A 24,019-nucleotide genomic window follows, 5' to 3' on the forward strand; every position below is an offset into this window, starting at 1 on the left:
TCCTTCAGCAGCCCCTACCTTCTCAGAACATGCCTGTTGCTCAGAAATGAATGTGAGCTAAAATTTAAGAAATGCCTCATACTCTTTAAGGAGATGGTTAAATCCTACAATGTCAAAAGAGCCCTGATTAATGAAGGAAGATGTTTCCTGATTTAGTGAGTGCTCATAAGTACAGTCTGTACCCAAAGACCAGAAAGATTCCCCCCCCACTTCAAAACAAAGAAAAGCTACTACAATGCCTAAGCCATTCAAAGAAACAGAAAAAAATAAAACTCCCACAAGTCTCAACAGAACTCAAATGTGAACAAGTGCTATTACAAAGTCAGTATAAAAAAAAATTGCAAGATTCTTACTTTGCAATTAATTGTGTCAAACAGACATGCCAACAAAAAATAGGGCATGGTCGCTGTTTTTAATGAAACAGGCTGTATATAGAACTAATCCTACACGATGGGCACTCTTTTTATTCATTTTGCACATTTACATTAAAAACTTTAATGACGAAAAATTTTTCCACACTCTTTACATGGCAGATGGGAAAAAATAAATAAAACAAATATGCTAAATGAATAGAATAATGTTTTATACAGGAGCTTGGAGAAGGGAGCAATTTCTTTCAGTAGGGGATTATGGAGGAGGTAACATCAGATTAGGGGGTGGGGGAGGGCGGTAAAGAATTCAATGGATTCTTTCCATGCAAAGTAGGAGACCCAAGAAAGAAACAGACGTATCTAGAGCCACATGGTCCATCTACACACAACTGAAAAGACTCTGAATCCTAAATTTCTGGCCTTTAGAGAGCTTACAGGACAACTGAGGTCTTCCAACTGTGATGCTGACATAAAAAGCCACAGCATAGGGAAGAACAACCAGAAAGTAGAGGAGACTAAAATGAGCCACGCCAAAATATGCCCCTTTGGTACAAGCATTATTTTGCCAAGAACTTAAAAGGGTAGAAGAAAATTATTTTTCCTTCCCCACAAAGCCTGAATTTTCCTCCCTGGCCAAGGCTAAGAAGCAGGAAGGACCAGGATGAGACTTGCTTATCACAGAGAGAAAAATATAAACCAGGGGGAGAAGCTCCATTCATAAGTGACACTGTGGACTTCTCAATCTCAGCACTACTGACGCTTGGAGCAGATAATTCTTTGCTGGGGGGGCCTGTCCGAAGTGCTGTTCCAACCACTAAATGTCAGTGGTGCCATCCTCCAGATGTTAACAACCAAAAATGTCTCTAAACATTGCTGAATGTCTTCTGTAGGAACAAAATTATTCCCAGTTGAAAACCACTGTGTTGTTGTTGTTTTTAATTTTGTTTTGTTTTATAAGGAAAGCAAAGCCAGATTGGTAAGAATAAAACCTGGCTCAAGCACTGTGAAGCAGAGAACCTGCACTACAGGGAAGACGAGAAAGCCCTTCGCCACGCAGATCCCAGCTCCACTGCTTCCCAGGTACACGACTACAGGCAGGTTGTCAAGGTTCTACACGTCTCTTTTTTTCTGTGAAATGTAAATACCAATACCTGCCTAAAAGAACTACTTACAGCATTGTTTTTAAAAGCATCTGGAACTGAGTAGGTGCTCAAAGAAATATTATTTCCTTTGTTAGTAGGATATTACAAGCAATGGTTCACAGAAAAATTTTAGGAACATTGCTGAAAATTGTAGTAGTTGTTTCTTTACCAGAACATGACCACTTGCAAGGGATGACAGTGTTCTCTAGTCACTGACCCACTAATGCCAGTTTCAGAGCTGACAGTAATCACCTCACAGAGCACATAGGAATCCAGACCTATTAGCACTCACAACAACTAGGTTTCAAAATCTTCCCCTCTATGTATTTCTGCAAAACATTTAAGATATCTGAAGACCTGAAGGGTAACAGAAATACCTCTTAGGTACTAACTTGCAATTATACAATATCTATTTTTCAGAACCAAGCCAGCAATTATGGTGGCCTTCTGAGGTATAGTACCTATGCTATCTTCTGACCCGGGCACACTTACTGATTACACACTGGAGAAGCAGTTTATTTGTGCCCAGATTTATGACTCCTAATATCAGACTTTACAAATGCAGTACTAACCAATAACCAGAGAGTGGCAGCATTGCATTAAAGAAAGACTCCAGAATCTTAATTGCGTAGACAACACAACGAGGGCAGACTCAGAGCAAACAAAACTTTTAGACAAATTTAAGTAGCTGTAATAGGCCAGACTTTTAGTTAAATATTAAAAGTCTATCAAGGAAGGTGGTGCATTGTTTGACAGAGTACTAGACTAAAATGAGGTAATCTAGGATTGTAGTTCTGTCTGCAACCACTAGTTAGTTACCCAAGTGGAGTCATCTAGTGCCCTGAAAGGTAAAGAAGGCGCAGAACAAGAGGATTTCTATGGTGTCTTTCCACTTCTAATTGACTATGTCTAGATTTCTTCTCCAAAAACAAGCAGATAAAATGATGTGGGACTTAATCCATCACTGCACATCTACACCATGGCACTGGCTAAGATCACCATCCTAAAATGCTGACTACTGCTCACGGAGCAGAGGACCCCCCCTCCTCTGAACACTCCCAAAGCTACCTCAGGACAAGATGCTGCTTGAAAATTAACCACAGGTAAACTTCACCTAGTTACACCACTCGCTAGTCAAAGACGTTTACTTAAAAACACTGAAAATTAAAGCCAGAAATGACCTTAGAGACAGTTTGATTCCACCCAAACTGCCAGGGTTTGAATCCTGGATCTGCAATTTACTAAGCTTTGTGCCTCTGGGCAAGTAACTCCAAGCCTCAATTCTCTCAAATATAAAATGGAAAAAAATAATAATCTCTACTCATTAGGGTTGTGAGAATTAAATAAATTAATATAAATGGAGCAGATTAGCTCTCAATGAATGAATGTTGGATATTGCTATCATTCTTTTACAGGAAAGTCGTTACTAAGGATTTTTCTTTCCTAGGATTCAAAAATTATGTTACTAACAATAATACAAAAACAAGTCAAATAGCAAATTAAGGGGAAAGTATCTTCACTTCAGCAACAATTCTAGAACCTTGTCAAGTATTTCTAATGAATATGCCTAGTTACTAGTGGGATAACTGAACAATGTGTTAAAGGTCAAAGTGTTTAGAAATGTTATATTTTAATTGGAATGCTGGAGGAAAGTGACAAAAAGCTTCTAATGTGAAGGCACTCTGAGATAAATCTCTGAATACAGAGAACAGACCACTGGGGAAGATAATTATTCACCATTTTATCTTTAAAAGAGGGTGGGAGTTACACCAAAGCTAGAGACACCCACAGCAAAAGCATATCCAGCTGATCAGTGGCTCTGCGCAAATGAGAGAAGGAACTATTTCTGGGCTGAAGTACACATTCTTAATGCCCAAGATTTCTTTTTTAGCAACAACAACAGAATGTAAATTTAAGGAAACAAATAAAGGACAAATCCCATCTCCCCCCTCTTCCCCCACCTAGGCTTAGAAAAAAAACAAATTCCTAATGGTTGGGTATTTGGGAGCAGAATAGGGAAGATTTCTACAGAGCTTTAAATGTCAGGCAATAGTGTTGAGAATTAACAAATTCAGAAGTTAGATCTGAAATTAAACGTTTAGAATGGCTAACTGACAAAAGCAGACCCAGGGAAAACAAAAACAACAGAGAAAGAAAGGCAAGAGGAGGCTGCTGCTGAAGGAAGAGCTACCATCTCCATCTCACCAATGCCGGGCCACTTAGCCCACCAGATACAGACAGGGCCGAAGGCCAAACGGGAAATGTCCTTTCCCAGAGAACATTTATCGTTATTAATATAGTACTTTCATTGGTTTAAAAAGCCAATGTGAGTCTTTCCCTGAAACAGGGAAAGAAATCCTCAAGGGTGGGAGGAGGGAGGTCACACACGACCAATGAGGTAAGTGCAGAGATTCTCTATGTAACATGGAGGTGCGTACATGCCAAGAACAGAACGACAACTTCCTACTCACTCACCTCATCAACCACGTTCTAGTGCTTAGCTCAGAGCCAGGTGAAATCAGACCAAAATTCTTACTTCATAATTAGCCAATATAGCCAAACATATTTTCCCCTAAACTGGGAAAATTGGGGAAATAGAAGTGGCTCACATTTGCATTTTGTGTGGTTTCAGAAGATAATCTTCTGAAGAAACTTTTCATGTATTTCCACACTATGGCGATAGTAAGATTAGAGTACATGAGTATCAGAGATTTACTGTGTAATTCAGAAATGCAATCAGGTCACTAAGTATGTGGTGGGGAGGTATGGGCCAAACTACCGTCTAGACAGATCCTGGTCTCACTTCACGTCTGTCCTGCCAATCTCTGCTGACCGGTTTAGAGACATCTCAACCCTGCCGAGCCCACCTCCACCTCCAGGGCAATATGAGGGCTGTCTGGAAAGCACACAGTCATGTGCAAATCTATTTTTCATACTTCATGGCTGATCAAAGTCCAGGCTGAGTATCTGTTTTCCAAAGTGCCTCATATCTGAAAGGTTTCAGATTTTGAAATTTTTAAATGTTGGAATACCTATGTAATGACAGGTACAAGTCTAAACATGAAATACATTTATGTTTCATAATACCTCAGACACAAAGCCTGAAGGTAATTTTATGCAACATGGAATTTTTCACTTATAGTGTCACGTCAGTGCTCAAAAAATTTCAAATTTTCAGAGTAGAGATGTTGATCTTGTATTTACACAGGGAAATCCAATCTAAAGATAAGAGGAACACATTTACCAAACTTTGTGGATAAATATCAAGGATAACTGATATCAATCAAAATAAAATCAGACCAAATAATCTTACTTCTAGGTATTTACCCAAAAGATTTCAGTTTGTCAAAGAGATATACTTATCAATGCTCCCAAATGTACTGCAGCACTATTCCCTACAATCAAGTTACAGAATGAACCTAAACGTCTATCAGCAAATGAATGAATAGGCCAGGTGCACTGGCTCACACCTGTAATCCTAGCACTCTGGGAGACTGAGGTGGGTGGATTGCTTGAGCTCAGGAATTTGAAACCAGCCTGAGCAAGAACAAGAGGAAGACCCCGTCTCTATTAAAAATAGAAAAACTAGCAGGGTGTAGTGGTGGGCACCAATAGTCCCAGCTACTCGGAGGAGTTGGAGGTTGCTGTGAGCTAGGATGATGCCACGGCACTCTACCTAGGGCAACAGAGTAAAACTCTGTCTCCAAAAAAACACAAATGAATGGACAAAAAAAATGTATTATACATAATACTAGTCAGCCTTTAAAAAGAAGAAAATTCTCAGTCCTTTTTCCGCCATCTTTCCGTGCCGCCATAATGGTGTGCATGAATGTCCTGGCTGATGCTCTTAAAAGCATCAACAATGCCGAAAGAGAGGCAAACGCCAGGTTCTTATAAGGCCATGCTCCGAAGTCATTGTCTGGTTTCTAACTGTGATGATGAAGCAGGATTACATTGGTGAATTTGAACTCATCGATGATCACAGAGCTGGGAAAATTGCTGTGAACCTCACAGGCAGGTTAAACAAGTGTGGAGCAATCAGCCCAAGGTTTGATGTGCAACTCAAAGATCTAGAAAAGTGGCAGAACAATCTGCTCCCATCCTGCCAGTTTGGTTTCATTGTACTGACAACTTCAGCTGGCGTCATGGACCACGAAGAAGCAAGAAGAAAACACACAGGAGGGAAAATCCTGGGATTCTGTTTCTAGGGATGTAATACATACTGAAAAATAAAATGCCTCAACAGAAAAAAAAGAAGAAGAAAATTCTTTCATTTCCAACAACACAGATGAAACTGAAGAACATTATCCTAAGTGAAATAAGCCAGGAGCTGAAGGACAAATACTACATATTCTCACTTATATATAGAATCTCAAAAAATTCAACCCACCGAAGCAAACAGTACAATGGTGGCTACAGAGGCTGGGGACTGGGGATTGAGAGAAGATGGTCAAAGGATACAAAGTGGTGGGTTTTTGTTTTGGGTTTTTTTTTTTTTTTTGAGATTTACTCACAGCATGGCAAATATAATGTTAACTATAGTATACTACATATTTCAGAATTGCTAAGAGAATAAATTTCAAATGATCTCACCATAAAATCATAGCATCACTATGTAACCCATAAATATGTACAATTATAATTTATCGATTTATAATAAAATAAAATTTAAAAAATGAAATCAGATAGAAAGTATCATTTTGCAATATTTTAAGCCACTACTCTAACTACTAATGTAAGACACTAGGAATGTAATATTTTATGTAGCTATGTACTATCTGCATAGTTTTATAGTGAGTAGAGCTCAAAATGCCATAAAAGAAATATAGAAAAACTTAAGTGTCACCAGGGCTCAGTCCTTCAAGGGCCACGTACGTATCCTGAGGTCTGCTCTGACACGAGCACCAGGAGGTCAGGGAGAAAGCTGCAATACTGACTCCACAGATGCTTGTCAAAAGAACTTTAAATATACCCTACAAATAATCAGACTACCATCTACATACCCTGCAAACTACTGACTCATTAACTAAACATATCCTTTTATTTGAGAGGGTGGGGTGAGAGCCATTGAGTAAACAAAGCATCCACTTCTGTTCATACCAGAGTACCCTTCTCCCAACTGTGTCATAGATACTCTGGTGTTTCAAGTGGATCTGAAACCTGCAGGACTTGCCCTGACAGTAGCACCTGAAGTGACCTATAGAAATACCACGACACAGGCACATCTTCCTTCTGTTGGCCACACTGCTCCAGTTTCTAACATACCTAAAAACAAAATTAAACAGGACATAAAATCCCACGTAAAAACACTTTTTGGCATTTTCAAACAGGTGTCTGCTCAAAACTAGCACGATGAAATTCTCATTTGCAGAAAAATAAGCAGAGGGAAGAACACAAAAGCAGACCACAAGCATTTGTCTAAGCTGCTAATGATCTTTAGGCACTGGAATCAAAATTGAAGCTCATTTTCAAAATCCATGAGTGGCACTCAATCCAAAAGAATGTTTTCAAGAGATTGCATCAGCATCTGGGTTTGTGTGGGGGATTTAAATCACCTTGTATCAGATGGAAAAGGATGAAGGTGGAAATCCAGGAGAGCAGATGATTTTCTATGTTGTTTATAATGGAGATGTATAAAGAGGTGGTTACGTACAAATCCCCAGAAAGATGACGCAACTGAAAGTATACTGGAACAGGCTTGGATGAAGAGAAGTGATTTCGAAACACTGCTTCCAGATGATGTCTTATTCATTAAAGAAGGTTCTTTTAAGGTTCTATAGGCCTTTTAATTGTTTTCATAGTTTAAGCTGAATGAAAATTAAATAATATTTTGGTATTACCAAAAGGTGCATGAAAACAAAATAATCTCTCAATTACCAACTAAGGAGTCAAAACTCATCCATTCCCTCATTTCTATCTGGAATTACATTGTGTATTAAGACTAAACTTCTGGGCGGCGCCTGTGGTTCAGTGAGTAGGGCGCCGGCCCCATATGCCGAGGGTGGCGGGTTCAAACCCAGCCCAGGCCAAACTGCAACAAAAAAATAGCCGGGCGTTGTGGCGGGCGCCTGTAGTCCCAGCTGCTCGGGAGGCTGAGGCAAGAGAATCGCGTAAGCCCAAGAGTTAGAGGTTGCTGTGAGCTGTGACGCTACGGCACTCTACCAGAGGGCGGTACAGTGAGACTCTGTCTCTACAAAAAAAAAAAAAAAAAAAGACTAAACTTCTCAGACAATTCATTCTTTTTTTGTTTGCAATAGAGAGACCAAGCCTAAGTAACTTCAGGTTTAGTCTTGAGAGAACTCCTGCTTCTTGGCCTCCCTGTTACCCAGCAGACTCGTCCACTAGGTAACCTCTGCTCTCCTTACTGTCACACACACACACAGATGAGCTACATGCAACGGGGAGACTTCACACACAGAGCCAATTATACCAAACTAAAGAGCAGTCCTGCAGCTTCCCACAAGGATCCCATAATGCACATCACGCTGACTGTGTCTAGACTGGATTAAGGAACAGCCAGTAAAGCATTACTTCTAGGTGTGTCCCTGAGAGTGTTTCTGAAGGAGCCTGGATGTTAGTTGGTGGAATGAGTGGGGCAGATTGGGTGGGCACCTTTCACTCATCTAGGGACTCAGACAGAACAAGAAGACACATAAAAAGCAAACTCACTCTCTCCTGGAACTAAGATACCCTTCTCTTGATTGTGGACATGGGAACTCTAGGTGCTCCAGCCTTTGAACTCCGGGACTTGCACAATGGCCCCTGGGGCTCTCAGGCCTTCAGCCTTAGACTGAGAGTTACACCATTGGCTCCAGGTTCTGCCACACTACCAGCTTCCCTAGGTCTCCAGGTTGCAGATGGCCTCCTATGGTTTAAATCAGGGATGTCTGACCTTTTTTATTTTTCCTGCCCCACATTAGAGGAAGAATTGCTTTGGACCATTCATTAAATACATAAACACTAACAAAAGCTGATTAGCAAAAAAAAGGTCTATGCTTACTTTTGGTGATATCTGACTTTTCTGAAAAGCAGAAAAGTCCTCATAAGGGCGGCACCACAGAGTAGGGCGCCGGCCCCACATGCTGCAGGTGGCTGGTTCAAACCCAGCCCTGGCCAAAAACTACAAAAAAAAAAAAAAAAGGGGAGGGGAGGGGAGGGGAAGGGAAGGGAAGGGAAGGGAAGGGAAGGGAAGGGAAGGGAGGGAAGGAAGGGAAAGAAGGAAGGGAAAGAAGGAAGGGAAAGAGGGGAAGGGAAAGAGGGGAGGGGAAAGAGGGGAGGGAAGGGAAAGAGGGGAGGGAAGGGAAAGAGGGGAGGGAAGGGAAAGAGGGGAGGGAAGGGAAAGAGGGGAGGGAAGGGAAAGAGGGGAGGGGAGGGGAGGGGAGGGGAGGGGAGGGAAGGGAAGGGAAGGGAAGGGAAGGGAAGGGAAGGGAAGGGAAGGGAAGGGAAGGGAAGGGAAGGGAAGGGAAGGGAAGGGAAGGGAGGGAGGGAGGGAGGGAGGGAAAGGAAGGAAGGAAGGAAGGAAGGAAGGAAGGAAGGAAGGAAGGAAGGAAGGAAGGAAGGAAAGGAAGGGAAGGAAGGGAAGGAAGGGAAGGAAGGGAAGGGAAGGGAAGGGAGGGAGGGAGGGAGGGAGGGAGGGAGGGAGGGAAAGGAAGGAAGGAAGGAAGGAAGGAAGGAAGGAAGGAAGGAAGGAAGGAAGGAAGGAAGGAAAGGAAGGGAAGGAAGGGAAGGAAGGGAAGGAAGGGAAGGGAAGGGAAGGGAGGGAGGGAGGGAGGGAGGGAGGGAAAGGAAGGAAGGAAGGAAGGAAGGAAGGAAAGGAAGGGAAGGAAGGGAAGGAAGGGAAGGAAGGGAAGGGAAGGGAAGGGAAGGAAGGGAAGGGAAGGGAAGGGAAGGGAGGGAGGGAGGGAGGGAGGGAGGGAGGGAAAGGAAGGAAGGAAGGAAGGAAGGAAGGAAGGAAGGAAGGAAGGAAGGAAGGAAGGAAGGAAAGGAAGGGAAGGAAGGGAAGGAAGGGAAGGAAGGGAAGGGAAGGGAAGGGAAGGAAGGGAAGGGAAGGGAAGGGAGGGAGGGAGGGAGGGAGGGAGGGAGGGAGGGAAAGGAAGGAAGGAAGGAAGGAAGGAAGGAAGGAAGGAAGGAAGGAAGGAAGGAAGGGAAGGAAGGGAAGGAAGGGAAGGAAGGGAAGGGAAGGGAAGGGAGGGAGGGAGGGAGGGAGGGAGGGAAAGGAAGGAAGGAAGGAAGGAAGGAAGGAAGGAAGGAAGGAAGGAAGGAAGGAAGGAAGGAAGGGAAGGAAGGGAAGGAAGGGAAGGAAGGGAAGGAAGGGAAGGAAGGGAAGGAAGGGAAGGAAGGGAAGGAAGGGAAGGAAGGGAAGGAAGGGAAGGAAGGGAAGGAAGGGAAGGAAGGGAAGGAAGGGGAAAAAGGAAGAAAGAAAGAAAAGTCCTGGCAAAATCAGCAAGCAGCCTCGGGGCCACAGGTTGGACACCACAGGTTGAAATGTTTGTCGCCCTCCAAAACGCATGTTAAAACCTAAAGCCCAATGTGACAGCATGAAGAGGCAGGGCTAGCAGGGCAGGGTAGTGCTCTGGGAGCCAAGGTGGGAGGATCACTTGAGCCCAGCCTGGGCAACAGCGAGACTCCATTATCTACTAAAAATAAAATGAATTAGCTAGGAATGGTTGTTTACACCCTTAGTCCCAGCTACTCAGGAATCTGAGGCAGGAGGACCACTTGAGGCCAGGAGCTTGGGTTGCTGTGAGCTATGATTACACCACTGCACTCTAGCTGGTCAACAGAGCAAGACCCTGTCTCAAAAACTATATAAATATATATATATTTTTTTTTTCTTCCACGTGAATAGATTAATCCATTCATAGGCTAATGGATAACTGACTTATTACTGGAGTGGGTTAATTATCACAAGAGCAGGTCTCTCATAAAAGCACCCTCTCCTTGGCCCTCCTGCCCTGTGACATCGTCCACCACGTTATGACAAAGCACAGAGCGTTCCCTGGAAGCTGACCATGTGCACCCTGTCCCTCAACTGTGGGTTTCCCAGCCTCCAGAGCTATAAGAAATAAATGTGTTTTCTTTATAAATTACCCAGTCTCAGGTACACATATATAACAACAGAAAATGGACTAAGACACAGCCCATCATGGACCTTCTCAGCCTCTGTAATAAAAGTGTGAGCCAAATCCTCTAATATCTCTCTCTCTCTCCACCCCTTCCATCCATTCATGTTACTGGCTCTGATTCTCTAACCCTGACTAATACACTGACAAATATACTAAACATGGCACAGCGATTCACACCTGAAATCCCAGCACTTTAGGAAGCAGAGGCTGGAGTCTGAGGCTGCAACGAGCTATGACCATGCCAGTGCACTCCAGCCTAGACGCAGACAGAGCCCACCATCACCACAACCATCAGTCTCTAAAAAAACAAATAAACAAAAATACGAAATGTCAGAGTCAGGCTTTAAAAGGCTCTAAAATTCTGTTTTGAAGGTTTAATTTTGCGTGATGAATTTCTCAAGATAAATTAAGATCCTATACTTGGATCACCACGATCTGCCAACCAAACACAAAATGAATCCCTTCCTCAACAACTGTATTTTTCTCAGCTGCAGCTATGGTTATATCATTTTAACACATAAACACAAATTTCCTATTTGGTTCAAAGGATTTCCCTCATAAAGGGAGAAAAAATAGCTGTTCATAGAGAGTGTGAAAAATTGCCAAATTCCCCTTATATCTACTACAGCTTTAAACATTCCATTGAGTTTCTTTAAAAAACCAAGCCTCCATATAAAATGTGACATCTTTGTAATACTATGGTGGTTGTTTGGTGATGGGGTAAAAGCAGAAGCATTGCCCATTCTGAGGAAATATCCTACACATGACATAGCCAGAAAAGTGACGGAGCTCCACTACTGCACACCAGTGATGGGCCCAGTGTTGGAGGAGTGAGCAGCTTGTCAAAGAAGGGGAGAAGGGTGCAGGGAGCTGGGCTGCAGGCCAAAATTCTCTAGAGAGAAGCTACACAAACTAAACTCCTCATATTACATAAAAATCATGCTATATTAAAAATAAAAATTGGTATTTGTGATTAAAGATACATCAAAGAGATTTTGCTATTAGAAACTTAAAAAAAAAAAGATGCTAAATATTTTGAAAAGATTTCATTGATTTGACTTGGCACCCCATTGCTCAGTTGTTAGGGCGCCGGCCACATACACCGACAAAGCAGGCAGGTTTGACCCTGACCCAGGCCTGCTCATCAACAATGATAACTGCAACAAAAAAATAGCTGGGCACGGTGGCAGGCGCCTGAAGTCCCAGCTACTTGGGAGGCTGAGGCAAGAGAATCATTGAAGCCCAAGAGTTTAAGGTTGCTGTGAGCTGTGATGCCCCAGCACTCTACCCAGGGCAACATAGTGAGACTCTCTCAAAAAAAAGATTTCATTGAGTCAACATACGTGTTTTACAAAAGTGATTCTCAAACATCTTAAGTCTCAGGATTCCTTTCATTTTTAAAATTACAGAAGAGTCAAAAAAACTCTTTTTTTCTATTTTTTTAAGAGACAGGATCTAGATTAGAGTACGGTGGTGTCATCATAGCTTACTATCGCCTCAAACTTCTGGGCTCAAGCGATCCTCCTGCCTCAGCATCCCACGTAGCTGGGATTACAGGCCCATACCACTATCCCCAGCCAAATTTTTTTTTTTTTTTTTTTTTTTGAGACAGAGCCTCAAGCTGTTGCCCTGAGTAGAGTGCTGTGGCATCACAACTCACCGCAACCTCCAACTCCTGGGCTTAAGCGATTCTCTTGCATCAGCCTCCCAAGTAGCTGGGACTACAGGAACCCACCACAGCACCTGGCCATTTTTTGGTTGTATTTGTCATTGTTGTTTGGCAGGCCCAGGCTGGATTTGAACCCGCCAGCTCTGGTGTATGTGGCTGGCGCCTTAGTCACTTGAGCCACAGGCACGGAGCCAATTTTTCTATTTGTTATAAAGATAGGGTCTCGTTCTCACTCAGGCTGGCCTCAAACTTCTGACCTCAAGCAATCCACCTGCCTCAGCTGCCCAAAATACTAGGATTAATACTCATCAATATTTCCTGTATTTGAAAAAATTCTAATTTTGTTATGTGTTTATGAATTCATTAACAATAATAGTAATAGGCCGGGCGTGGCCTGTAATCCTAGCACTCTGGGAAGCAGAGGCAGTGGATGGCCTGAGCTCAGGAGTTCAAGACCAGCCTGAGCCAGAGCAGGACCTTGTCTCTAAAAATAACCAGGTGTTGTGGCAGGCACCTGTAGTACTGTGGCTATGGCAGCCACTTGGGAGGCTGAGGCAAGAGAATCACTTGAGCCCAATAGTTTGAGGTTGCTGTGAGCTATGGTGCGACAGCACTCTCTCTTCCAAGGGTGACAAAGTGAGCCTCTGTCTCAAAAAAAAAAAAAAAAAAAAATCTTAAATTAAATTTAAAAAAATAACAGTAATAAACCCACTATATGTTCATCTCAAAACAAAATTTAGAGAATGAGTCATTTTTATTTTTGCAAATCTATTTTATGTTTGGCTTAAGAAAAAAAATTCTCACATCTACAGCTGCTTCTGCATCCAATCTGTTGAGCTTTATCAAACATCATTTAGCATTTACAGAACGTACTGTGTGTGCTTCTGAGAAGATCATAGCAAAAAAGGCAAATGACGTCTTGTATCATTATCAAAACAGTCGGACCCTGCAGACATCTGGGCCGTACTTAAGAGCGGCTGCTCTACAGGACCAAGTAAACAGGCTGCACGAGTGGACCCAGATGCCCTCTCTTTCAAGCTCCAGCCATATGAGCAAGGTACCCACGCTCCCTAAACAGAGCCCAGACTGGAGATTTTAAAGCACAAATTCATTTAAATGTGAGATATTTGTTTATCAATAAAAGACTTTACTATGGGGTGGCGCCTGTGGCTCAAAGGGGTGGGGCAAAAGAAAAGACTTTACTATGGTTTATAGAACCAGAGAGTCCAGTAATAAGGAGGACATTAAAGAAGAAGAAGAAACTCTAGACAAAAGCTCTTGTTTCAAATGTAAGATATTTTTCTTTCTAAAATTGAGCTCATGGTATCAAGAAATATCTATAGCTTGATTTAAGTAAGAATGTGTTGGTCTCCGCTAAAAAGGTATAGTATTTAAACCAATAGTGAAGTCTCTAAGCTGAAGAATTGCAGAAAATAGTAATCTGGGTAATTTTATTTACTAACCTATAATTCAACTCTGTGGTCATTTCAAGAATGATACTGCTTCCTACCTGGCAACATAAACAAAATCAACCTTCAAAGGGGGTGGGGGAAGACGACATTAGCTTACAGTATTATATCAAATTATCATCTTTTCTAATAATGAAGAACTCCATCTTACATGAATCTAGCAAAATTCCTCCTTTTCACTGTCTACATCACACTGCAAGAGTACAGAGCTGGTAACATAAAACATAACATTTAGCAGCAACAAATATTTTGTACCTTTAAGGAGCACTTGCAATACAGGTTTAGAAATCATTGATTTAAACAAAGTCAAACTGCACAATACTAGAACAATTACTGCCAGCAACTTACCAATAAACAAATTCAAATAGTTGGGCAAGAAAAGATAAACACAGTAGAAAAACTAAAAAAATTACACATCCCTTGTTTATCACTTGTCCTTAACGTCTTAATTACTTCTTCCTTTCTCCTGACTTTAGCCAAAACAAATACTGTAACCTTTAATATCTGCTAGTCTGTTTATAACTGTTCCATCTACAACCGTTTTTCTAATACAAGCACGCCCTGGTAGCTTATCTCAGTCCAAACACCAGACAACAAAGGCCTCCTGGCCTGCTGGAGAGGAGACATGGAAATCAAGAAATGAGAAGCCTTAGTTAATCCCCAGAGAATCAATCAGTGCACTCAGTCAAGTAGGAGCTGAGCTGGGAAAATGCTGCTTTTAAAAAGAAAGAAAATCAAAGCGCTTGTGACCAGAGCCACAATTCATTTTAATAGGATCATTTTTGTCAAAAAGATCCCCCATCACATTCAAACACCAATACCAACATAATGTAAGTGTTAACTATCTTTTGAATCTTTTGTCTTCTATCTTTATTCAAAAATAAGTTTTAACTTTCGGGCTTTGTTTCTGGTTTGAGGTCATCTTAATTACTGAAGTATAAATTGATTTATTAACAGTTTTGGATAGTTTTGACAAATGTATACAGTTGTATACCCACTACTACAATTGAGATAGAGAACATTTCTCCTGCTAAAAAAAGATGGAATTTTTAGTCTCGGTGCCCTTAGCTCAGTGGTTAGGGCACTGGCCATATATGCCAAGTCTGGGGGGTTTGAGCTCAGCCCAGGCCTGCTAAACAACAATGACAACTGCAACAACTGCCAGGCATTGTTCCAGGATGAGATGCAATATGGTCTCATGAAATTTTCAGAATATAGAGTTACAGTGATATATGTAACAGAAATAAAGACAATCTCAAATTAGCTTTAAGGTTTACTTTCCTCAAATCATATAACCAATATTTGTTGAGCACACACCGTATCAGGCATTGTTCTGAAGATGGTCAATAAGGACAGAATGGGGACAGAGATGGTCCCAGTTGTGGTAGAGCACGGATTCCAAAGGAGGAACAGACCCTTTGCCAATCCCTCCAACCCCCTCCCCTAAAATAAAAAGTTTAAGGTTAAGTGCTATTAAAAAAAAAAAAAAAAAGGTGCGAGGAAGGAAACAGGCAGCTTAGTAACTGTAAACCTAGGTTAGTAACGTTTATTTACACTATTACTTAAACATCCGGGGCATTATTTTCTTTAAAATTAGTAATCTTCTCAAAAGCACCTGAGGATAGCAGCAAAAAGGATATTGTGACCCAGCTGCTTCATATACAGAGAAGACTCTAAATAACTCTTGATGAATCCACACTCCAGTACTTTTTTGTGTGTGTGATTTTTGGCCAGGGCTGGGTTTGAACCCGCCACCTCCGGCATATGGGACTGGCGCCCTACTCCTCGAGCCACAGGCGCCGCCCACACTCCAATACTTTTATCTACACCAACTTCGAAGAAACCCAAGTGTGCACATCTTACTCTTTGAACTATAGCTCAGCTTGTTCATGAACACTCCCAAAGGTTCTTCTACTTTCTTTTAAAAATTTATTATGAAGTAACTGTCAGACCGAAAGATATAAAAATGTTTTAACTATGTACCAAACACACCTTATGAAATAAAACATCACCAAACCTGAAAAGGCTACCTGAACATCCCTCCTAGGTAGGTCACCCTTACTCGCCAGGAGTAATCACCACCTTGAATTCACTGTCAATCATCTCCACACAGCCCTCCGTGCTTTACTAAAAATAGGTAAGGTGCTGCCTGGCACGTTTGCTTTATGTAAATGTCACTGCACACTGTGAGATCTTCTGTAATAGGCTGTTTATTCGGCGTTATGCCCCCATGATTCTTCCACACCATTCACTTAAACAATATTCATCACCTTCATATACTGGTTTGTGAACTTTCCTGCTGGCAGGTATCTCAGTCATTTACAGTTTTCCACCATCAGAACCAAAGTTGTTGTAAGCATTTCTCTTCACATTTGTGCAAATTTCTCTGAGACACGTAAAACTTTTCAATTCAAATTATCAAAATTATGCTGAATGGTTGGGGCCACAGTTAAGTGTTCCACAACAGGAGCAGCAAAATGTTGTTCCCAGCATCCTCCTTAGCAGCTTGCTCACCCTGTAGCTGCTGTTAACCCTTACCCCAGTTTCATTCTTCACTTTGCCAACTTGTGGGGTGTTTTTCAGTTTTTAAATCATCTTCACAAAAATTTACAGTTTTGTTAATTAATTATTTCAAAAAAGCAACTTTTGGTTGTGCTGATTCTAATTCATTACTTTGGGCTATTATCTTCATTATTCCCTTCCTTTTCCTTGGGTTTAATTTCCTTTTAAAATTTCTTACTATACCTACACTTAGGACCATTAGTTTTATTTATGTAGCAATATTCACTGCCTTTATTATCTTCATACATATATTATAAATATACATATATATTTTCAAGTTAAAATTTACTTCTAAAAATGGTTTTAAATAAACCCCATAATCAGACTGTGTTGTATTTTCATAAATAATTTCCTATGAAACATTTTCTCATTATTACTGTGATTTATGTTTTAAGTATATCACCTCATTCTACACATTCGTAGATGTTCCAGGTAATCATTTAGTTTTTCATTGCCAGCTTAATAGCTCTGTGGTCCATGAACCAACATCATGTTACGTGTGATTTCAAGGCTGTGAAATACCTTTTGAAGACTGTGCTCTAATATACATTATTTGTGGTAAATATCCCATATGCACCTGAAAAGAATGTGTATTGTTTGCAATTGTAGAGCGTGATGTTATCTATGTGAAAATTCATGTTTAACTGTGTTGTTCAATATTCTACATCCTTACTGGTTTGTTATCTACTTGTTCGCTCTATTACTAAAGGAGACATGTTGATATCTTTCTTTCCTATTTTTTGTTGGAGATAGTGCCTCGCTTTGTCTGCCAGGTATAAGGGCAGTGTTATAATCATAGCTCACTACAACCTTAAACTCCTGGGCTCAAGTAACACTCCTTCCTGCCTCAGCCACCCCAGGGACTACAGTTGTACACCAATAAGCTGAGCTAATTTTTCTGTCTTTTGTAGAGACAGAAATTTTCTGTAAATTTGTGTAAATTTCTGTAAATTTTTAAAATTTTTCTATAATTTTTCTGTCCTTTGTGGAGTCTTGCTATATTACTATGGCTGCTATCAAACCACTTGCTTCAAGCAATCCTCCCACCTTAACTTTCCTAATTATTAGGATTACAGGCATGACCGTGACCACTGCGCATGGCCTTTTTATTTCTAATTGTATTTATTTTTGAGACAGAGTTTTACTATGTCGCTCTCGTTAGAGTGCCGTGGTGTCACACCTTACAGCAACCTTAAACTCTTGGGCTTAAGCAATTCTCTTGCCTCAGCCTCCCAAGTAGCTGGACTACAGGCACCCGCCACAATGCCCGGCTATTTTTTGTTGCAGTTGTCATTGTTGTTTTGCAGGCCCGGGCTGGGTTCAAACCCGCCAGTCCCAGTGTGTGTGGCTGGCGCCCCAACCACTAAGCTGTAGGCACTAAGCCTCTTTTTATTTTTCAAATAGAGACAGAGTCTTGCTCTATTGCCCAGGCTGAGGCTGAAGTGCAGTGGCACCATCACAGGTCACTATAACGTCAAACTCCTAGGCATAAGCAATCCTCTTGCCTCAGCCTCTGAAGTGGCCAAGACTACAGGCATGAGCCAACACACCTAGGTGATTTTTTTAATACTGTACAGATGGGAGTCGATAAGTTGGCCAGACTAGTCTCAAACTCCTGACCTCAAGGGATCCTCCTACCTTGGGCTTCTAAGGTGTTAGGATTACCCAACCAAAATGTTTCTACATGTCCAAACAGTAAAATTAGGAAGACCAACTACAGTGTATATTCATTCATAGAGTACAATATTATATGGCAATGAAAATAAATTACTACAACATAGAAAAACATGCATGCATTTCACAAACATGTGCCAAGGCAAAAAAAATAGACATAAACAAATTATATACTATGTAATTCCCTTTACATATAAAGCTTAAAAGCAGATGGAACTAATCTGTGATGTTAGCACTGACAGCAGTTGTTGTCAAGGGGTTAGTGTCGGAGAGTGGCATGAAGGTGACCTCTGTAGTGCAAACAAATATTTTATTTCTTGACATAAGTACAAGTTAGATAAATACGTCCATCATATGAATATTCACTGAGCTATACATTTACAATTGATATACAATTTATAGCCTTTCATGATTATATGGATATTAAGAAAGTCTAATTCACAAAATTAAAAAATTCAAATTAAAAGGCTAATTCACAAAAACTAAAATTTACAAACACACATAGACACAGACAGGATATATAAAGTATCTCTGCAAAGATACAAGTAGATGATAACAATGGTTGCCTCTATGCGGGAGAACAATTTGTTATGCCAAAAAGTTAAAAAGTGCTCAAAAATGATAGGGACATGAGAAAAACACACAGAGACCAGCTTTAAGGATTCCTGCTAGGGCAGTGCCTGGGGCTCAGTGAGTAGGGCTCCGGCCCCATATACCGAGGGTGGCAGGTTCAAACACAGCTCCAGACAAACTGCAACAAAAAAATAGCCGGGCGTTGTGGCGGGCACCTGTAGTCCCAGCTACTCAGGAGGCTGAGGCAAGAGAATCACCAAGCCCAGGAGCTGGAGGTTGCTGTGAGCTGTGACAGCACAGCACTCTACCAAGGGCAACCAAAAAAAAAAAAAAAAAGAATTCCGGGCGGCGCCTGTGGCTCAGTGAGTAGGGCGCTGGCCCCATATGCCGTGGGTTCAAACCCAGCCCCGGCCAAACTGCAACAAAAAATAAAAAAGAAAAAGAAAATGAGGAATGTCTTCCCATTGCAATGTTACTTCCAAATAAATATCATTAAAAAAAAAAAAAAAAGAATTCCTGCTAGATAAATTCAAAACAATTTGAGAATCAATGTACAGTATAATGACAACTACAAATTATAACCTACAAATAAAACAGGAAACCACAGGCCAGGTGCAGTGGTTTAATCCTAGCTCTCTGGGAGGCTGAGGCAGGTGGATTACTTGAGCTTGGGAGTTTAAGATCTACCTGAGCAAAAGCAAGATACCATCTCTACTAAAAATAGAAAAGCTAACTGGATTTTGTGGCGGACACTTTTACTGCTAGCTACTCAGTAGGCTGAGGAAGGAGGACTGCCTGAGCCCAAGAGACTGAGGTTGCTGGGAGCTATGATGATGCCACGGCGCTCTGCCCAAGTGGACAGAGTGAGACACTGTCTCAGAAACAAAACCCCCATAATCATATCATTGTATACAGTTATGATTTAATAAAAAAAAAAAAAAAGAAAAGAAACAAAACCAACAGCAACAAAAAACACCCGGAAACCACAAATCTGTGCCAACATAAGTAAATGAATAAATCAAATGTTCCTGAGTAATGGGCTATTTTTATAGTCATAACACACCTTTCCACAAAACATCCACTAATTAAAAATAATGCAATTCCCATTAAAATAACATTGTCATACTTTGAAGATCGTGAAAAAAATGTTCTATGTGTCATATAGAACCAGAAAAAAACCCAAATAGCCAATGTAGTTCTATGAAATAAGAATAAATCTGGACACATCATGCTATCAGACTTCAGGTCATACTACAAGTCTACTGTGATCAAAACAGTATGGAACTGGCATAACTATAGAGACATATAGCCAGGAACGGTGGCTCCCATCTGCAATCCTAGCAATGTGGGAGGCAGAGGCAGGAGTTCAAGACCAGCCTGACCAACAGTGAGACCTGGTTCTACTAGAAATAAAAAAAATTAGCTGGTTTGTTGGATTGTACTTATAGTCCCAGCCACTTGGGAGGCTTAGGCAGGAGGATTGCTTGAGCCCAGGAGTTTGAGGCTGCTGTGAGATATAACGATGCCACAGCACTCTTCCCAGGGCCACAGAGTGAAACACTGTCTCCAAAAATAAAAAAGACAAGCTGCAGAATAGTGTACACGATTCAAATAACTTCAGTATTAACTTATATATGCACAGACAGACACTGAAAGAATACACATTAGCCTGAGCAAGAACAAGACCCATCTCTACTCAAAAACACAAAAACTAGCCAGGCATGGTGGTACATGCCTTTAGATACACGGGAGGCTGAAGCAGGAGAATCGCTTGAGCCCAAAATTGGAAGTTGCTGTGAGCTCTAATGCCACAGCACTCTACCCAGGGCAAGGGATCGAGACTCTGTCTCCACCCTCCCCGCTCCAAAAAGAATAGATATGAATGTGGAAATAGCAAACATAGATTAAAAATGTTATGATAAAAAGTACTGCTCACAGCTTTCTTTCAGGGCCTTACGTGGGGTAAGGTGGAAAGAAAAGCAAACTAGCCAAGTAAGAGGCCAAGGATGGGAGACTAACTTTATGGATACCTTTGAACACTTTGGGGGTTTTAATCATGTAAATAGATTACCTATTCAAAAACAAGTTTTTTAAAAAGTCCCAAGTGGTTTTGTTTACGTCTGTCTGTGCCATCTCCCCTTTCCTGGTAGCTCCACCCCTGTGTGAACTCCCAGTCTCTCTCTCATACAGCTGGCCTTCCGGGGGATGTTAACAAGTGTCTAACAGCTAGAACTTACTTACACCAACGATACTGGTGAAAAGTAAAAGTGAACAGGAACAATCCTATACGATCAAAGCAATCTATGTCAACAGTCTGGTGACCAATCCCTAACGCTTAAAAATTCTAAGAACATAAAACAGTCACACGGTTTCAACCAACTGTACCGAAAGTCTCATCCTCCTCTGTCTTTCATTGAAGCCACATTGTCCTTACGCACACAGACCACCTGACAGCAAAAATGCTCCCAATGTTGCTGAATTTAAATAGGCACAGAGCTTTTAAATATGAAATCTAAAGGCTCTCTTACTGAATTTAATATGTTACACTCAATGCTACCTAAACAAACCCTAAAATTAAACAGAGTTTTACCAAATTCTATTCATCCTGTAACATTAAGGCTTTACATGTCCTGGAAAAGGGGAGGAGGAAGCCAGTAATAAGGTATAATTGAAACCAGCTCTGAAAGAAAGCAGTGGGCAGTACTTTTTATTGTAACGTTTTTTGTCTATGTTTGCTATTTCCACAACCTCTATCTGATTACAGATTATGTCTTTCCAAGTAGAATATCTGGCAGCAAACTGCTGACAAAGTATTGATGGCAGTCTTCCTTACACACAGCCTCATTAGCATTTCCACCGCGGCACTGCGCTCACTGGCATTATAAATCACACACACACACACACTCAGCCAGCATCATGCACAATAACCAAACAGTTCCCTAACAATGGCAAGTACTACACACGCATTGAACTCATCTTTGAATATATGCTCTGCTAATTAAATTCCATTACAGTCTCTACCTTTAAACCTAAAGGCCAGCAACACTGAAATCGAGTCCCATCTACAGTGACCTCACATTTGCCACGAAATGTCATTTACAGTACATAGTTCACGTCCAATTACTGAATACAAGCAGCCAGAGCATCTATCACTTATATTAAAACAAGCAGAACTTAGCAGTAGGGTTGTTAGGAGCTATCACAGGGTATGAATGGATCTCTCTCCTTTCAAATATCAAGGGGTCCACTTTCCCAGAACAACTCACTAGGGTCTGGCCTTTTAACAAAGAGAGCCACCGAAGTTGAAAGAAACATTCAAATGACAGTACACGCCACAAAGCATAGAGCACAGCCAGAGACATCTGGCCCTTGTGTTAAAATACAAACCAGAAAAAGATTCCTTGCATGAAAAAGAAATACATTTAAATCTGGAGCTTTTGTTAAGTCTGCTAACACAGAAGAAAAGTTATATTAAACCTAAGGAATTCTAGTTTTTGGTAAGTGTCCCAAAGAAATTAGGGAGCCCTTCTCTCCAGAAGATCTATTAATTTCCCACTTTTGAAGAACAAAGAAACCTTTCAAAGTCTTGCCTAGAGCTCCAAAGTTAAACCAGCCATCAACCAAATATGCTACCCTGTGTCTGTATCTGGAAATCATGCACAGACACCAGGATTAGTGCAAACTGAATCTCAGAGATTTGTGAATACACATTTGAGCTCTCTGCCTACTTACCATCAAATGATTATCTTTAAAACAAGAATTAAGGTAACTTCCCAAATCCTCTACGTTCAGGAAAGTTTTTACTATCAAAAGAAAACTTTAAGAGTTTACTCTTGGCAATTAACACATAATACAGCCAACCACTTACCTAGTAATAATATTACTAGATTCTGTAATTCGAGGGAGGAAATTAACTATAGAGGACATTGTAGGGAATCATTTTCCAGCTCTACTATGTCTCATGTCAGATAGGCTAACAAGAGAAACTGTCAGAGTTCTAATTGGCACTAAATAATCAATGGGGCAAAAATGAAATAATACTCCCCCCAAATTTAATCTGATCAAGCTTTGCTGAGATTTTCTCATTCTCTTTATCTCTCACTCTCTCTCAAATGTGCATGTCATGCCAACTACTGCATAAAATGTCTGAACGTTCAGGAGGGATCCCAGTTTAAAAAACCATTCCAACTAGCACCACCTGTCGCAACGTAACGTTTACTGATTTCCTGTCTATATCCCCACACTGCACTCCATGAGAACCCAAGATCCATAGGGCAATAGTATCATCGGCTTTGTTCCCAGGTATTCACAAGTGCTAAAACAATGCCTTGTTCACAGCAGACATTTAGCTAACAGAAAAGAATAAGTGGGCTCGGTGCCTGTAGCAGTGTTATGGCGCAGGCCACATGCAGGGAGGCTCGTGGGTTTGAACCTGGCCCAGGCCAGCTAAACAACAACAATAAAAAATAATAGCTGGGCATTGTGGCGGGCACTTGTGTCTCAGCTACTTGGGAGTCAAGAGAATCCCTTAAGCCCAAAAGGTTGAGGCTCCTGTGAGCTGTGACGTCACGACACTCTACCGAGGGCGACATAGTAAGACTCTGTCTCAAAAAAAAAAGAAAAGAATTCGTGACCGAATAAATGCCAATAAAAACCAAAAATATGACATAATTTACCCTAAGCAACAAAACATTATGTTGCCCTAGTCTAAAGGAAAAACTTAATATAATTTTTGTTTTGGAAGACGGTCTTGTTCTGTCAACCTGGGTACAGTGTCATCAGCCTAGCTCACAGCAACCTCAAATACCTGGGTTCAACCAATCCTCCTGACTCAGCCTCCCGAGTAGCTGGGACTACAGGTACCTGACACAACACCTAGCTATTTTTTCTATTCTTAGCAGAGACAGGCTCTCATCTCACTCTTACTCAAGCTGGTCTCAAACTCCTGATCTCAAGCAATCCTGCTTCCTCAGCCTACCAGAATGCTAGGATTACAGGCATGAACCACTTGGCCCAGCCCTAATTTTTTTTTTAATCAAAAACTTTCATCTGACCCTAACCTAGTGAATGAATCTGGTGCTACTGCATACTAACTAAAACCAGCTTCTATTTTTGATGTAGGCTCTTACTCTATCACCTGGGCAAGAATGCAGTGGAGTCATCACTGTTCACTGCAACCTCAAACTCCTGGGCTCAAATGATCTGCCTGCGGCAGCCTCCCATGGTACAGGCACTAATATGTCCAGCTAATTTTTTTTTTTTTTTAAGAGACAGGGTCTTGCTATGTTGCTCAGGCTAGTCTCAAATTCCTGAGCTCAGGCCATCCTCCTGCCTCCGACTCCCAAGTAACATTTAAGGGATATACTCTACCAATAAGAAAAACTCAAACCTCTAGCACACATACCAGGCAGGGGTGGTGGTTAACAGGGTACAG

General features: G+C 41.2%; 1 protein-coding gene across 6 annotated transcripts in view; it reads right to left on the reverse strand.

Annotated features, from left to right (window-relative positions):
- RERE (arginine-glutamic acid dipeptide repeats) overlaps window positions 1-24,019 on the reverse strand; it is a 413,923-nt gene that overhangs the window by 171,828 nt on the left and 218,076 nt on the right. The window lies entirely within an intron of this gene.

Source organism: Nycticebus coucang, chromosome 22 (genome assembly GCF_027406575.1).
Source record: "Nycticebus coucang isolate mNycCou1 chromosome 22, mNycCou1.pri, whole genome shotgun sequence".
NCBI lineage: Eukaryota > Metazoa > Chordata > Mammalia > Primates > Lorisidae > Nycticebus > Nycticebus coucang.